The sequence below is a fragment of the Hypanus sabinus genome, chromosome 3 (assembly GCF_030144855.1).
Source record: "Hypanus sabinus isolate sHypSab1 chromosome 3, sHypSab1.hap1, whole genome shotgun sequence".
In the NCBI taxonomy this organism is placed as follows: domain Eukaryota; kingdom Metazoa; phylum Chordata; class Chondrichthyes; order Myliobatiformes; family Dasyatidae; genus Hypanus; species Hypanus sabinus.
In genome coordinates this window covers 486,993-504,101 of record NC_082708.1, presented here as the reverse complement: position 1 = coordinate 504,101, position 17,109 = coordinate 486,993, and the positions used below count along the sequence as shown (strand labels likewise).

Here is a 17,109-nt window from a genome sequence, read left to right as displayed (position 1 = left end):
GGTTACAAGGAAGAGAAAAGAGCAGATGGAGCAAGATTGAGGATGGTAAAGGGTAAGGCAAAAACAGATATGGGAAGGTAATAAGCAGAACCTGATAAGAGAGAAATGATGGAGGGGAGAAGCTAGACAACCTGACTAATCAAGAACCTATCAATCTTCATCTTAAATGTGCTCAATGGGCTGGCCTCCTCAGCCACTTGTGGCAATGAATTCCACACATTTATTACCCTCTGACTAAAGAAATTCCTCTTCATCTCTTTTTTAAATGGATAACCCTCTCATCTGAGACTGTGCCCTATGCACTTAGCCTCATCCACTAGAGGATACATCCCTCCTACATCCTCTCTATCCAGACCTTTAGATATTCAATTGGTTTCAATGAGATGCCCAATCATTCTTCTAAACTCCAGTGAATACAGACCCAAAACTTTCAATCACCCCTCATATAAGACCAAAAGACCATTCGGCCCATTGAGTCTGCTCTGCCATTCAATCATGGGCTGATCCAATTCTTCCAGTCATCCCCAATCCCCTGCCTTCTCCCCATACTCTTTGATGCCCTGGCTAATCAAGAACCTTTCTATCTCTGCCTTAAATACACCCAATGACTTGGCCTCCACAACCGCTCGTGGCAACACAATTCCACAGATTTACCACCCTCTCATTGAAGTAATTTCGCCACATCTCTGTTCTAAATGGATGTCCTTCAATCCTGAGGTCATGTCCTCTTGTCCTAGAATCCCCTACCATGAGAAATAACCTTGTCATATCTAATCTGTTCAAGCCTTTTAACATTTGGAATGTTTCAATGAGATCAAACCCCCCCCCCCAATTCTCCTGAACCCCAGGGAATACAGCCCAAGAGCTGCCAGATGTTCCTCACACAGTAACCCTTCCATTCCTGAAATCATTCTCGTGAATGTTCTCTGAACCCTCTCCAATGTTAGTATATCCTTTCTAAAATAAGGAGCCCAAAACTGCACACAATACTCCAAGTGTAGTCTCACGAGTGCTTTATAGAGCCTCAACATCACATCCCTGCTCTTATATGCTATACTTCTAGAAATGAATGCCAACATGACATTCGCCTTCTTCACAACCAACTCAACCTGGAGGTTAATCTTTAGGGTATCCTGCACAAGGACTCCCAAGTCCCTTTGCATCTCTGCATTTTGAATTCTTTCCTCATCTAAATAATAGTCCGCCCATTTATTTCTTCCAACAAAGTGCATAACCATACACTTTCCAACATTACAGTTCATTTGCCACTTCTTTGCCCATTCCCCTAAACTATCCAAGTCTCTCTACAGGCACTGTTTCCTCAACACTACCCACTCCTCTACCTGTTTTTGTATCATCAGCAAATTTAGCCACAAATCCATTAACCCCATAGTCCAAATCATTGACACCAACATATGTTGCCCTTTCATTCATGGAATCATTCTCATGATCCTCCTTCCTGTAGAATTACATTCTCTGCACATTTTGCTTTACCACTCAATTTAGTGTAATCATAAAACTTAGATATGCTACACTTGGTTCGCTCTTCCATATTGTTAATGTACATATATGGTGAACAGGTGCAGGCCCAGAACCAGCCTCTGTGGCATTCCTCTCTCTACTGATAATAACCAAAGAAACACACATTTATCTTAACCCTCTGCATTCTATTACTTAACCAATTACCTATCCATGGTAATACATTACCCACAACCCCATCACAAACAAAAGGAAGTCTACAGATGCTGGGAATCCAAGCAACACACACAAAATGCTAGAGGAACTCAGCAGGGCAGGCAGCATCTATGAAAAAGAATACAGTCAATGTTTCGGGCTGAGTTCATCAGTTACCCACAACCCCATGCATCCTTATCTTATGGATAAGTCTTTTTAGCTGCACCTTCAAGTCAAGTCACTTTTTATTGTCATTTCAACCATAACTGCCTGTACAGAACACAGTAAAAACGAAACAGTTTTTTTCAGGACCATGGTGCTACATGAAACAGTACAAAAACTACACTGAACTACTTAAAAACAACACAGAAAAAAAACTACACTAGACTATAGACCTACCCAGGACTGCATAAAGTACACAAAACAGTGCAGGCATTACAATAAATAATAAATAAGGCAATAGGCACAATAGAGCATAGTAAGTTGGTGTCAGTCTAGGCTCTGGGTATTGAGGAGTCTGATGGCTTGGGGGAAGAAACTGTTAGATAGTCTGGTCGTGAGAGCCCAAATGCTTTGGTGCCTTTTCCCAGATGGCAGGAGGGAGAAGAGTTTGTATAAGGGGTGCGTGGGGTCCTTCATAATGCTGTTTACTTTGTGGATGCAGCGTGTAGTGTAAATGTCTGTAATGGCCAGAAGAGAGACCCCGATAATCTTCTCAGCTGACCTCACTATCCGCTACAGGATCTTACGATCCGAGATGATGCAATTTCCAAACCAGGCAGTGATGTAGCTGCTCAGGATGCTCTCAATACAACCCCTGCAGAACGTGATGAGGATGGGGGATGGGAGATGGACTTTCCTCAGTCTTCGCAGAAAGTAGAGATGCTGCTGGGTTTTCTTTGCTGTGGAGCTGGTGTTGAGGGACCAGGTGAGATTCTCCACCAGGCGACCACCAAGAAATTTGGTGCTCTTAACAATCTCTACTGAGGAGCCATCGATGTTCAACGGGGAGTGGTCACTCCATGCCTTCCTGAAGTCAACAACCATCTCTTTTGTTTTGTTCACATTCAGAAACAGGTTGTTGGCTCTGCACCAGTCCGTTAGCCGCTGCACCTCCTTTCTGTATACTGACTCATCGTTCTTGCTGATGAGACCCACCACGGTCGTGTCAACGGCGAACTTGATGATGTGGTTCGAGCTGTGTGTTGCAGCACAGTCATGGGTCAGCAGAGTGAACAACAGTGAACTGAGCACACAGCCCTGGGGAGCCCCCGTACTCAGTGTGATGGTGTTAGACATCTTGTCGAACATCTTCTGGAAATTAAAGTATACTACACCCACTTGTTCTCTATCCACTGTACTTAATATATCCTCAAATAACTCCAGTGGGTTAAGAACATAGAACATAGAATAGTACAGCACATTACAGGCCCTTTGGCCCACAATGTTGTGCCGACCCTCAAACCCTGCCTCCCATATAACCCCCCATCTTAAATTCCTCTATATACCTGTCTAGTAGGCTCTTAAACTTCACTAGTGTATCTGCCTCCACCACTGACTCAGGCAGTGCATTCCACGCACCAACCACTCTCTGAGTGAAAAATCTTCCTCTAATATCCCCCTTGAACTTCCCTCCCCTTACCTTAAAGCCATGTCCGCTTGTACTGAGCAGTGGTGCCCTGGGGAAGAGGCGCTGGCTGTCCACTCTGTCTATTCCTCTTAATATCTTGTACACCTCTATCATGTCTCCTCTCATCCTCCTTCGCTCCAAAGAGTAAAGCCCTAGCTCCCTTAATCTCTGATCATAATCCATACTCTCTAAACCAGGCAGCATCCTGGTAAATCTCCTCTGTACCCTTTCCAATGCTTCCACATCCTTCCTATACTGAGGCGACCAGAACTGGACACAGTACTCCGAGTGTGGCCTAACTAGAGTTTTATAGAGCTGCATCATTACATTGCATCTCTTAAACTCTATCCCTCGACTTATGAAAGCTAACACTCCATAAGCTTTCTTAACTACCCTATCTACCTGTGAGGCAACTTTCAGGGATCTGTGGACATGTACCCCCAGATCCCTTTTCTCCTCCACAGTACCAAGTATCCTGCCATTTACTCTGCCTTGGAGATTGTCCTTCCAAAGTGTACCACCTCACACTTCTCTGGGTTAAACTCCATCTGCCACTTCTCAGCCCACTTCTGCATCCTATCAATGTCTCTCTGCAATCTTTGACAATCCTCTACACTATCTACAACACCACCAACCTTTGTGTCATCTGCAAACTTGCCAACACACCCTTCTACCCCCACATCCAGGTCATTAATAAAAATCACAAAAAGTAGAGGTCCCAGAACAGATCCTTGTGGGACACCACTAGTCACAACCCTCCAATCTGAATGTACTCCCTCCACCACGACCCTCTGCTTTCTGCAGGCAAGCCAATTCTGAATCCACCTGGCCAAACCTCCCTGGATCCCATGCCTTCTGACTTTCTGAATAAGGGTTTGTCAAACAGGACCTGCCCTTCATTAAATCAATGCTGTATCTACCAAATGGAACCATTTCTATTGAGATTTTTCATTGTAAAGGACTCTGGTAGAGCATGAGGTGTTGTTCTTCCAGCTGGAATTGAGCCTCACCCTGGCACTGGAGAAGACTTTATAAGACACTAGTCGGGTCACACTTTGAGTATTGTCAACAGTTTTGGGCCCCTTATCTCAGAACGGATGTATTGTCATTGGAGAGAGTCCAGAGGAGGTTCATGAGGTTGATTCCAGGAATGAAGGGTTAACACATGAGGAGCGTTTGGCAGCTTTAGGCCTGTACTCACTGGAATTTAGAAGAATGTGTATGGATCTCATTGAAATTTACCGAATGGTGAAGGGACTAGATAGGGTGCATGTAGAGAACATGTTTCCTCTAATGGGGGTATCCAGAACTATCCCAGAATTGAGGGGTGATCTTATAGAACAGAAGTAAGGAGGAGTTTTCTTTTAGCCAAAGAGTGGTGAATCTGTGGAATGCTCTGCCACAGACTGCAGTGGAGGCCCAATCCATGGATATATTCAAAGCGGAAGTTATTAGTTTCCTGATTGGTCGGTACATCAAGGGATATGGTGAGAGGGCAGGTGTATGGGGTTGACTGGGATCTGTGATCGGCCATGATGAAATGGCAGAGCAGACTCGATGGGCTGAATGGCCTAATTCTGCTCCAATGTCTTATGGTCTTAAAATATGATCTTTCAAAAATCAACTCCTCTCTCATACCACTGTAATATCCTTTACTCCACTGAAATATTGCTACATTAGACCTTACTTTCTCCCTATCAAATTTCAAGTTGAACACAATCATATTGCGAACACTACCTTCTAAGGGTTATTTTAACTTAAGCTCCCTAATCACCCCCATATCATTACATAACACCCAATCCAGTATAGCTGATCCCCTAGTATACTCATTGACAAACTACTCTAAAAAGCTATCTCGTAGGCATTCAACAAACTCACTCTCTTGGAAAAACCTGATTTTTCCAATTGACTTGCATGTTAAAATCTCCCATGATTATTGTAACATTGCCTTTTGTCACGCCTTTTTTATTTCCCAATGTAATCTGCAGTTTACATCCCAGCTACTGTTGAGAGGCCTGTATATAACTGCCATTAGGGTCCTTTTACCCTTTGCAGTTTCTTAACTCAACCCACAAGGATTCAACATCTTCTGATCCTTTGTATCGTTTTTCTTCTGATTTGATGCCATTCTTCACCAGCAGAGCCACATCACCCCCTCCCCTCTGCCTACCTTCCTATCTCTCTAGTACAACATGTAACCTTAAATATTCAGCTTCCAACTACAACCATCCTTCAGCCACAATTCAGTGATGGCCACAACATCATACCCGGACTATCCTTAATAGTGAAACAAGATCAACCACCTTATTTCATATACTCAGTACATCTAATGCTGTATTTGCTTTCTTTTTTGATTCTGCACCCCTAATGCACTGATACTCACACTGCTGGCTGCAACATTGCCCTATCATCTGCCTGCTATCCCTGACAGTCTAGACTGCATGCTATTTTTGATTTTTTACCATCTGTGCTATCCTGAATCCCTTCACTCTGGTTCCCACTCCCTGACAAGTTAGTTTAAACCCTCCCCAACAGCTCTAACAAGCCTGTCCGCAAGAATATTTGTTCCCCTTTTGCTCAGGTGCAACCCGTCACTTTTGAACAGGTCATACCTCCTCCAGAAGAGATCCCAATGATCCAAGAACCTGAAGCCTTACCCACTTCCATCAGCTTCTCAGCCATGTATTAATTTGTTAAATCATCCTGTTCCTATCCTCACTGGTCCATTGCATACCAACAGTAGGTGCCCGAGCATTCATAGTGCAAGTCCTATGTTGGTTTGACTTTCAAAATGCACACGTCATACTTATCTATATTGAAATCTCACTGGATTGCCTCACTGAAATTACTACCTGGGAAGTCCTGCTTCTCAGCTTTCTACCTCGCTCTCTAAACTCTCTTTTCATGACCTCTTTGCCTTTCCTTCCAATGTCATTGGTACCAATATTTACCAAGACATCTGGCTGCTCTCCCTCCCTCTCCATGTATACAATATTCTCAATGCAGGAACTCAACTGTTGTCAGCGATTTTTACAAATGAAGCAATAGGCTCCCTGGATAACCTCAAATTTACAAATGTTGTACTCCGTCTACCAAACCTACATTCGTTTGCTGGGAGATAGGAAGCAGAGGGTGGTGGTTGAGAGTTGTTTTTCAGAATGGAAGTCAGTGTCTACTAGTGTGTTACAAGGGTTGGTGTTGGAACCCTTGTTATTCATTATTTATATAAATGGTTTGGATGTGTTTGTACGTCTTGATCTGCAGGTTTGCAGATGGCACAATTAGGAGGTGTCATTGATGGTGAAGAAGATTATTGCAGATTACAGGGGGATCTGGATAAGATAGGTAAGTGTGCCAAGGAGAGACAAATAGATTTCAATATAGTTAAGTATGACATGATGCATTTTTGAAAGTAAAACCAACATAGGACTTGGTCTACAAAGACAAACTGCAATGTAATCCCACCACTAGACACGCCTTTCCCTCTGTGAGTCAATGCCAAAATAAGTCATTCTTTATTCAGAGTTATAACTTGCGTGTCAACGTCAATGGAAAGGATGTGATACTGAGGCTTTATAAAGCATTGGTCAGATTGCACATTGACTATTGTAAGCACTTTTGGGCCCCTTTTCTAATAAAGAATGTGTTGGCATTGGAGGGGATCCCGAAAAGGTTCATAAGAATGATGCCAGAAGTGAAAGTGTTAACATTTGAGGAGAGTTTTATGGCTCTGGGCCTGTACTCACTGGAGTTTTGAAGGATGACGGGGCATCGCATTGAAACCAATTGAACAAGAAAAGCCCAGATGGAGTGGATGTGGAGAGGATGTTTCCTATATGTCAAGGGCTAGAGGGCACAGCTTCAAAATAGAGGAATGTCCATTTAGAACAGAGATAAGCAGGACTTCCTAACTGGAAGAGCACAAACAATCTGTGCAGATTGGTGATAGTATCCTCACTGATGATCAACACTGGCACACCTCAGGGGTGTGTGCTTAGCCCATGCTCTACTCTCTATATACACATGACTGTGTGGCTAGGCATAGCCCAAACACCATCTATAAATTTGCTGATAGAATTGTAGAATAATGTAGACTGATAGCTAGAATTTGCTGATTGTTGGTAGAATCTCAGGTGGTGACGAGAGGGCATACAGAAGTGAGATATGCCAACTAGTGGAGTGGTGTCACAGCAACAACCTGGCACTCAACATCAGTAAGACGAAAGTGCAGATTGTGGACTTCAGGAAGAATAAGACGAAGGAACACATATCAATCCTCAAAGAGGGATCAGAATTGGAGAGAGTGAGCAAGTTCCTGGGTGTTAAGATCCCTGAGGATCTAACCTGGTCCCAACATATCGATGTAGTTATAAAGAAGGCAAGACAGCAGCTATACTTTATAACCATATAACAATTACAGCACGGAAACAGGCCATCTCGGCCCTTCTAGTCCGTGTCGAATGCTTACTCTCACCTAGTCCCACTGACCCACACTCAGCCCATAACCCTCCATTCCCTTCCTATCCATATACCTATCCAATTTTACTTTAAATGACAATACCAAACCTGCCTCTACCACTTCTACTGGAAGCTCGTTCCATACAGCTACCACTCTCTGAGTAAAGAAGTCCCCCCTTGTGTTACCCCTAAACTTTTGCCCCTTAACTCTCAACTGTTGCTTTGTTTAGCAGCCTCATGTGCGGCACCTTGTCAAAGGCCTTCTGAAAATCCAAATACACATCTCTATCATAATTGTGACTGCCCACATTTCCCTTTCCTGACACCCCTGAGTGTCTGGTATACTGCCGATGTCTTCCTCAGTGAAGACCTATGCAAAATACTCGTTCAGTTCCTCCGCCATCTCCTTCTCTCCCATTACAATTTCTCCAGCATCATTTTCTATCGGTCCTATATCTACTCTCACCTGTCTTTTACTCTTTATATACGGTACTTGAAAAAGTTTTTAGTATCCTCTTTGATATTATTTGCTAGCTTCCTTACATAATTCATCTTTTCCCTCTTAATTACCTTCTTAGTTTCCTTTTGTAAGCTTTTAAAAACTTCCCAATCCTCTGTCTTCCCACTAATTTTTGCTTCCTTGTATGCCCTCAGGGAGTTGAGAAATAATGTTGCAGCTACATAGGACCCTGGTCAGACCCCACTTGGAGTACTGTGCTCAGTTCTGGTCACCTCACTACAGGAAGGATGTGGAAACTATAGAAAGGGTGCAGAAGAGATCTACAAGGATATTGCCTGGGAGCATTCCTTATGAAAATAGGTTGGAGCGACAGAGGATAAGAGGTGACCTGACAGAGGTGTATAAGATGATGAAAGGCATTGATTGTGTGGATAATCAGGGGCTTTTTCCCAGGGCTGAAATGGCTAGCATGAGAGGGCACAGTTTTTAAGGTACTTAGAAGCAGGTACAAAGGAGATATTGGGGTAAGTTTTTTTTTACACAGAAAGTGGTGAGTATGTGGAATGGGCTGTCAGTGACGGTGGTGGAGGCAGGTACGATAGGGTCTTTTAAGAGATTCCTGGACAGTTATATGGAGCTGAGAAAAATTGAGGGCTATGGGTAACCCTAAGTAATTTCTCAGGTAAGGACATGTTAGGCACAGCTTTGTGGGCTGAAGGGCCTGTATTGTGCTGTAGGTTTTCTATGTTTCTATGTTTCTAAAACACTGACAAACAATTGTGAAAAGTAGCGGTCCCAATACTGACTCCTGACAAACACCACTAGTCACTGGCAATCAACCAGAAAAGGCCCCTTTTATTCCCACTCGCTGCCTCCTACCTGTCAAGCTATTCCTCCATCCATGCCAGTATCTTTCCTGTAATGCCACAGGATTTTATCTTGTTAAGCAACCTCATGTGAGGCACCTTATCAAATGCCTTTTGAAAATTGAAGTAAGTGACATTCACTACCTCTCCTTTGTCTACCCTGCTTGTTGCTTCCTTGAAGAACTCTAATAGATTTGTCAGGCAAGATTTCCCTTCACAGACATCATGCTGACTTTGACTTATTATTAGCCTCCAAGCACCCCAAAACTTCATCCTTAATAATAGACCAACACTTTTCCAGCCATTGAGATTAGGCTAACTGGACTATAATATCCTTTCATTTGCCTTCTTCCCTTCTTAAAGAGTGGAGTGACATTTGCAATTTTCCAGTCCTCTGGGACCATGCCAGAGTCAAGAGATTCATAGACCAAAAGGATAGGAGCAGAATTAAGGCCTTTCAACCCATTGAGTCTGTTCCACCATTCTATCATGGCTGATCCTAGATCCCATTCAAGCCCATACACATGCCTTCTCACCATACCCTTTGATGCCCTTTTTGATATGCCAAGGACACAGCCTGGAAGACTAGCGTGCCCTTAGGGTGCCAGATTTTCGTGGCTCTGGGAGACGGGTTGATTCAAGGCTGGTGCTCTCGATGCAGGAGAACACAGAATGTCAGGAGCCATGTATCCAGAGCCAATTCTCTGGGTGCAGAGCTGGGAAAATGCAGTGTAACAGATTCTTAACATCATAAATCAGCAAGTTGTTTATGTCTCCCCTTGTGCTGTGAAATGGAGAAACCTCTTTTTCCCTTATTAGGGACAGAGGTAGCCTGTGATATGTTGAATTACCGGGTGAATTACCAGTGTCTGGGGTACTGCAAGGCTGTGTCTTTATCAATGCTTTGCTGCACGCTTAAGTGCTTGGTGGAGGGTACTGATGCTTTTTTGCTGGTGGGGTAGGATCCTTGGCTTACAGATGCTTGTGTGTGGAAGAGGGGTGCTGGGGGGTGCTTTGGGGTTCTAATGTTTAACTGTCATTCATTCTTTGGGGTACTCCTCTGCTTTCGTAAATGTTTGTAAAGAAAAAGTATTTCAAGATGTATATTGTATATATTTCTCTGACATTAAATGTACCTATTGAGCCTGTGTTAATCCTTTTGTTCTTGGATTCATCCTCATGAACCTCCCCTGGACTCTCTTCAATGACAACACATCATTTCTGAGATATGGGGCCCAAAACTATGGACAATACTCCAAGTGCAGCCTGATAAGTGTCTTATAAAGGCTCAGCATTATCTCCTTGCTTTTATGTTCTATTTCCCTTGAAATAAAAGTCAACATTGCATTTGCCTTCTTTACCACAGACTCAACTTGTAAGACTCACTTCTAGGAGTCTTGCACGAAGATTCCTAAGCCCCTCTCCCCCTCTGAAGTATGAAACTTCTCCCCATTTAGGTAATAGTCCACTCTATTGTTCTTTTTAAAGATCATGACCAATGCATCTATCATTTATTCAGCAACCTCTCTCAGGACTCTGGGATATTGCTTACCTGGCCCAGGTGACTTATCCACCTTAAGACCTTTGCGATTACTTAGCACTTTTGTCTTTGTAATAGTAATGGCACACATTCCTGCTCCCTGACACTCACAGACTTCTGGCATGCTGCTAGTGTCTTCCAAAGTGAAGACTGATGCGAAGTATTCATTAAGGTCATCTGCTATTTCTTTGTCCCCCACTACTACCTCACCAACATCATTTTCCAGAGGTCCAATATTAACTCTCGCCTCCCTTTTACTCTTTATATAACTGAAAAATCTTGCAGTATCCTGTGTAATACTATTCGCTAGTTTGTTCTCATATTTCATTTTTTCCCTTCTTATTGCTTTTTTAGTTGTCTTTTGTTGGATTTTAAAAAGTTCCCTATCTTCTGACTTCCCACTCACTTTTGCTAACTTAAATGTTCTTTCCTTGGCTTTTATGCAGTCTTTAACTTCTCTTGTCAGCCACGGTTGCCTACTCATGCTATTTGAAAACAACAACTTCTGTGGGACATATTTATCTTGTGGCTTGTGAACTATTCCCAGAAACTTCAGCCACCTCTGCTCTGACATCATCCCTGCCAGTATCCTCCTCCAATCCACCTGGGTAAGCTCCTCTCTCATGCCTCTGTAATTCCCTTTATCCCATTGTGATACTGATACACGTGACTTACGCTTCATCCTCTCAAATTGCAGTATGAATTCAATCTTATTATGATCTGCCTCGTAATGTAATTGTCCCTTTACGTTAAGCTCTTTAATAAGATCTGCATTATTGCACAACACCCAATCTAAGATAGCCTTTCCCAGAGTAGGCTCAAGCACAAGCTGCTCTAAAAAGCAATCTTGTAAAATTCAACAAATTTTCTCTCTTGCCATCCGACACCAAACTGATTTCTCCAATCCCCTTACATAATCCCCTGACCTGGATCTGGGCTGTACCTTCCAAATATCCGGACCTGACTTGCACTACCTTACTTTCTCTTTTCTATTTTCTAATTATGATTTATAATTTAAATTTTTATATTTACTTCGATTTGTACTTCAGGGAGCGCAAAGCGCAGAATCAAATATCACAGTGATAATTGTACGCTCTAGTATCAATTGTTTGGTGACAATAAAGTAAAGTAAAATATTGAAGTCATCCATTACAATTGTGACATTATCCTTATTAGATGCCTTTTCCAACTCCCTTTGCAATCTCAACCCCACATCTTGGCTACTATTTGGAGGCCTATATATGATTCCCATACTTTTTTTACCCTTACAGTTTCTCAACTCCACCCACAAAGATTCAATATTCTCTGACCCTAAGTCACCTCTTTCTAAAGATGTATTTTCATCTCTTACTAACAGAGCCACACCACCACCTTTGCCTTTCTACCTGTTCTTTCCAAACAAACTGTATCAGTGGTTGGGAAATTGTTGGAATCACTTGTTGGGGATTACAGAATACCTGAAGACATGTGACAAGATAGGCCAAAGCCAGCATGGTTTCCTGAAAGGAAACTCCTGCCTGACTCACCTACCCTGCTTGTAATTTTTTGAGGAAATTACAAGCAGGGTAGACAAAGGAGATGCCATAGATGTGGTGTGCTTGGATTTTCAGAAGGTCTTTGACAAGGTGCCGCACATGAGGCTGCTTAACAAAATAAGAGCCCATGGAATTAAAGGGAAGTTACTAGCATGAGTGGAGTATTGACTGATTGGCAGAGAACAGAGTGGGAATAAAGGGATCCTATTCTAGCTGGCTACTGGTTACTAGTGGAGTTCCACAGGGGTCGGTGTTTGGCCCGCTGCTTTTTACAATGTATATCAATGATTCGGACTATGGGTTAATGGATTTGTGGCTAAATTTGCCAATGATACAAAGATAGGTGGAGGAGCGGATAGTGTTGTGGAAACAGAGAGCCTGCAGAGAGACTTAGATCATTTAGGGGAATGGGCAAATTAGTGGTAGATGAAATACAATGTCGGAAAGTGTATGGTCATGTACTTTGGTGGAGGAAATAAATGGGTAGACTATTATTTAGATAGGGAGAGAATTCAAAACACAGAAACGCAAAGGGACTTGGGAGCCCTAAAGGTTAACCTCCAGGGTGAGTCGGTGGTGCAGCAGGTGAATGCAATGTTCAAGTCAAGTCAAGTTGCTTTTTATTGTCATTTTGACCATAAATTGCTGATACAGTACACAGTAAAAATGAAACAACATTCCTCCATAGACTATGTGAGACAACTCAAGGCTACACTAGACCACGTAAAACAACACAAGAACGACACTAGACTACAGACCTACACAGGACTACATAAGATGCACAAAACAGTGCAGGGCAGTACAATAAATAATTAAATAATAAAAAAAGACAAAAGGTACAGTCGAGGACAAATTTCAATATAATAATATATGATGTAGATGTCAGTCTAGACTCTGGGTATTGAGGAGTCTGATGGCTTGGGGGAAGAAACTGTTGTACAGTCTGGTCGTGTGAGCCCAAATGCTTCGGTACCTTTTGCCAGGTGGCAGGAGGGAGAAGAGTTTGTATGAGGATTGTGTGTTGGCAATGTTAGCATTCATTTCTAGAGGTATAGAATATAAGAGCAGGGATGTGATGTTGAGACTCTATAAGGCACTTGTGAGACCACACATGGAATATCGTGTGCAGCTTTGGGCTCCTTATTTTAGAAAGGATATACTGACATTGGAGAGGGTTCAGAGAAGGTTCTAGGGTTCCGAGAATGATTCCAGGAATGAAAGGGTTACCATATGAGGACGTCTGATAGCTCTTGGGCTGTATTCCCTGGAGTTCAGGAGAATGGGGGGGGGGGGGGTGGATCTCATTGAAACATTCCAAATGTTAAAAGGCCTGAACAGATTAGATATGGCAAAGTTATTTCCCATGGTAGAGGAGTCTAGGACAAGAGGGCACGACTTCGGGATTGAAGGACGTACATTTAGAACAGTGGTGCAGAGAACTTACTTTAGTCAGAGGGTGGTAAATCTGTGGCCATGAGCGGCTATGGAGGCCAAATCATTGGGTGTATTTAAGGCAGAGTTAGATAGGTTCTTGATTAGCCAGGGCATCAAAGGGTACGGGGAGAAGACAGGGGAGTGGGAATGACAGGAAGAATTGGATCAGCCCATGATTGAATGGCGGAGCAAGTTTGATGGGCTGAATGGCCTGCTCATCCTCCTAAATCTTATGGTATTGGTATGGTATTACGCAGACTGGGAGACCGTTTCACTGAACACCTATGCTCGGTCCACCAGAGAAAGCAGGATCTCCCAGTAGCCACACATTTTAATTCCACTTCCCATTCCCATTCTGATATGTCTATCCACGGCCTCCTCTACTGCCAAAATGAATCCAAACTCACGTTAGAGGAACAACACCTTATATACCAGCTGGGTAGCCTCCAACCTGATGGCATGAACATTGACTTCTCTAACTTCCGTTAATGCCCCTCCTCCCCTTCTTACCCCACCCCTGACATATTTAGTTGTTTGTTTTTTTTCTCTCTCTCTCTGCCCATCACTCTGCCTGTTCTCCATCTCCCTCTGGTGCTTCCCTCCCTCCCCCTTTCTTTCTCCCGAGGCCTCTCATCCCATGATCCTTTCCCTTCTCCAGCTCTGTATCACTTTCGCCAATCACCTTTTCAGCTCTTAGCTTCATCCCACCCCCTCCAGTCTTCTCCTATCATTTTGCATTTTCCCCTCCCCCCACTACTTTCAAACCTCTTACTATCTTTCCTTTCAGTTAGTCCTGACGAAGGGTCTCGGCCCGAAACGACAACAGTGCTTCTCCTTAAAGATGCTGCCTGGCCTGCTGTGTTCCACCAGCATTTTGTGTGTGTTCTTATGGTACTATATCCCTTTTCTGTTAAGCTCCCAACTATGGCCTTCTTTCAGTCATACCAACCAATCTCGAATTGCACCGCAAGTTATTCTGAATACTACGTGCATTTAAATACAGCACCTGTAGTCCTGCATTCTTCGCCTTTTGAATTTTGCTTCTATGGTACGATTCAACTCTTTGTTCTGTCTGCATTTGTACCCAATCATTGGCTTGTCCTTCCTTACATTCATGTTACACCCATCATCTCCTTGTAAACCTCAGATCTCTAATACTGGTTCACATCCATTAACCTGGTGGAGATAACCATTGATCAGAAACTGAACTGGACCTACTATATCAAAATAGCTCAGAGGCCAATTAGTTTATTATGAGATCCCCAACCTATAAGAAGATGACATTTGGACAGGTTCCTGGAAGGTCTGGAGCAGGAGTTCCTGACTGGGATTCCAAGTATTCCTCAATTATTGGTACAGACCCAACCTGGGGTTCACCCTTCAGTTAATGTTAGGATCTTAGCCTCTGGTTTATGGACACCTCAGTTCATGGTAGGATCTCAACCTGGGGTCCACGGACGCCTTGCTTAATGGTAGGGTCCAAACCTGGAGTTCACCTCAATTAATGTTAGGGCTCCATAGCCTAAAAAAGGTTGAGAACCTCTGGTTTTGAGTGATAAGGATCAAATGTGGGCAAATTATACTGGTTTGGGTGGCAAACTGTGGACAAAGATCATGTTAGCATAAACAAGTAGGGCCGAAAGGCCTGTTTCGGTGATCTATGACTTTCTGAATGACTCAAGGTAATATTCTTTTCCAACATCTGCGAGGCATGGTAAGGATGATGGAACACTCTTTAACATATCTCCAAAATCACTCTACTCTCCAAACAAAGCAGCCTATTCCCCCATCATAAACTCTCATTCCTCCGCCACCAATATCGTCTAGAAATACCAGGAAGGTTTTGACAGCAACCCATACATAACCTGCACGAGCTATCAAAGTACCATGGTGGTAAGTGCAGGGGGACATCAGACTCTCCCCCAAGCCACACACCATCCTTACTTGGACCTTCCCTTCGCTGGATCATAATGCTGGAATTCTCAACCTAATGGCACTGTGGCAACTCCAGAAAACAGCTCGGGAACAACACCAGCTATCTTCGCCAATGACATCTACATCTCATTAACATCTTCTATCAATATGTCACCATCTGCATTTAATGTTCGGGACTATAGCTGCTTCTGTTCGTCTTTCACGTTTTACAATTTGGAGTTTGGCGTTTTTCGCTAACTTTGAATTTACGCCCTTTATTGGTATTCATGACAAAGCAGGAGCGGTGGTCCTAATCTCCCAGTCGGCAGATTCCACGACACGGTTCTCTGAAACTCTCTCTCTCCCGTTTTCCACTAATCTCCCTCGTTCTGAACCCTGCCCCGTCGTCTTCCTTTCTCTTCCACTCTTTTGTGTTCACTCTCCCCATTTTCCTGATACTTTCCCTGTCTCCTCTCCTCCGCCGCACCTCTCCATTCCTTCCTCTCACCTTCTCCCTTTCAATCTCTCTGCCTTCTTGCTCATTCCCCATTTTCCCGTTCTTCTCCCGCTCCCCGTTCTCCTCTCGACCCCTCTTCCTTCCGTGCCTACGCCCTCTGCTCACTCACCCAAATCCGGCCACCTTTCTCCGCGAGATGCCGCCGAGCCGTTCGTTGAGAAACGCAGCGGTTCCCCGGGAGCTGCCTCCACTGGGTCGGACTCACATCCCGCTGCCGAGCGGAGACACAAGCAGCGCCGGGGCCACAAACGCGTCAACTCCGTCCGGCCCACTCCCCGCCCCCGATGGGACTCAGACAGACCCCAACCCAAGAGGAAAAAGGAGTAAACGGAAAGAAGGGGGAGGGGTGGAAACGCGATGGGGGGAGTGAGGGGAGAGAGAGATGGATGATCAAAGGGGAAGAGGGGGAGGGATAATAAAGGGGAGAGACGAAGGGAGAATAAAGGGGAGAGAGGGAGAGAATGGTGTGGGGAAGGGAGGAGAGGCAGAAAGGGAATGGTGGGGAGAGAGAGGAGAGGGGAGCAGAGGGAGGGTATGGTGTGGGGAGTTGGAGGGGAGGGGATGATGGGAGGGAGAGGGAGCAAGGGAATGGTGTGGGGGGAGGGAGGGGAAGGGATGGTGTGGGGACAGGGAGGAGAAGAAGGAAGGGAATGTGTGGAGAGGGAATGTGTGGGGAGAGGGAGGAAGGGAATGGTGTGGGGAGGGAGGGAATGGTGTGAGGAAACGGAGGGAGGGAGGGAGGGGTGTGGGGAGAGGGAGGGGAGGAGAAGGAGGAAGGGATTGGTGTGGGGAGAGGGAGGGGAGGAGAAGGAGGAAGGGAATGGTGTGGGGAGGGGAGGAGAAGGAGGAAGGGAATGGTGTGGGGAGAGGGAGGGGAGGGAATTGAGTGGGGAGTGGAAGGGAGGAAATGGTGTGGGGAGGGAGGGAAGGAGAGGAAGGAAGGGAATCGTGTGGGGAGGGAGGGAAGCAGTTGGAGGAAGGGAATATGTGGTGAAAGGGAGGGCAGGAGAGGGAGGATGGGAATGGTGTGGGGGGAGGGAGGGGAAGGGATGGTGTGGGGACAGGAAGGAGAAGAAGGAAG

The 17,109-nt window shown here is 44.4% G+C and overlaps 1 protein-coding gene across 1 annotated transcript in view; it reads right to left on the bottom strand.

Moving 5' to 3' along the window:
* The window catches only part of LOC132390964 (protocadherin-16-like), a 491,141-nt gene extending 474,790 nt beyond the window's left edge, over positions 1–16,351 (bottom strand). The window contains exon 1 of the mRNA XM_059963494.1: positions 16,138–16,351. The gene's annotated coding sequence lies outside the window, so the exon portion shown is untranslated. The remainder of the gene's footprint in view (positions 1–16,137) is intronic.
* Positions 16,352–17,109: the final 758 nt, after the last annotated feature.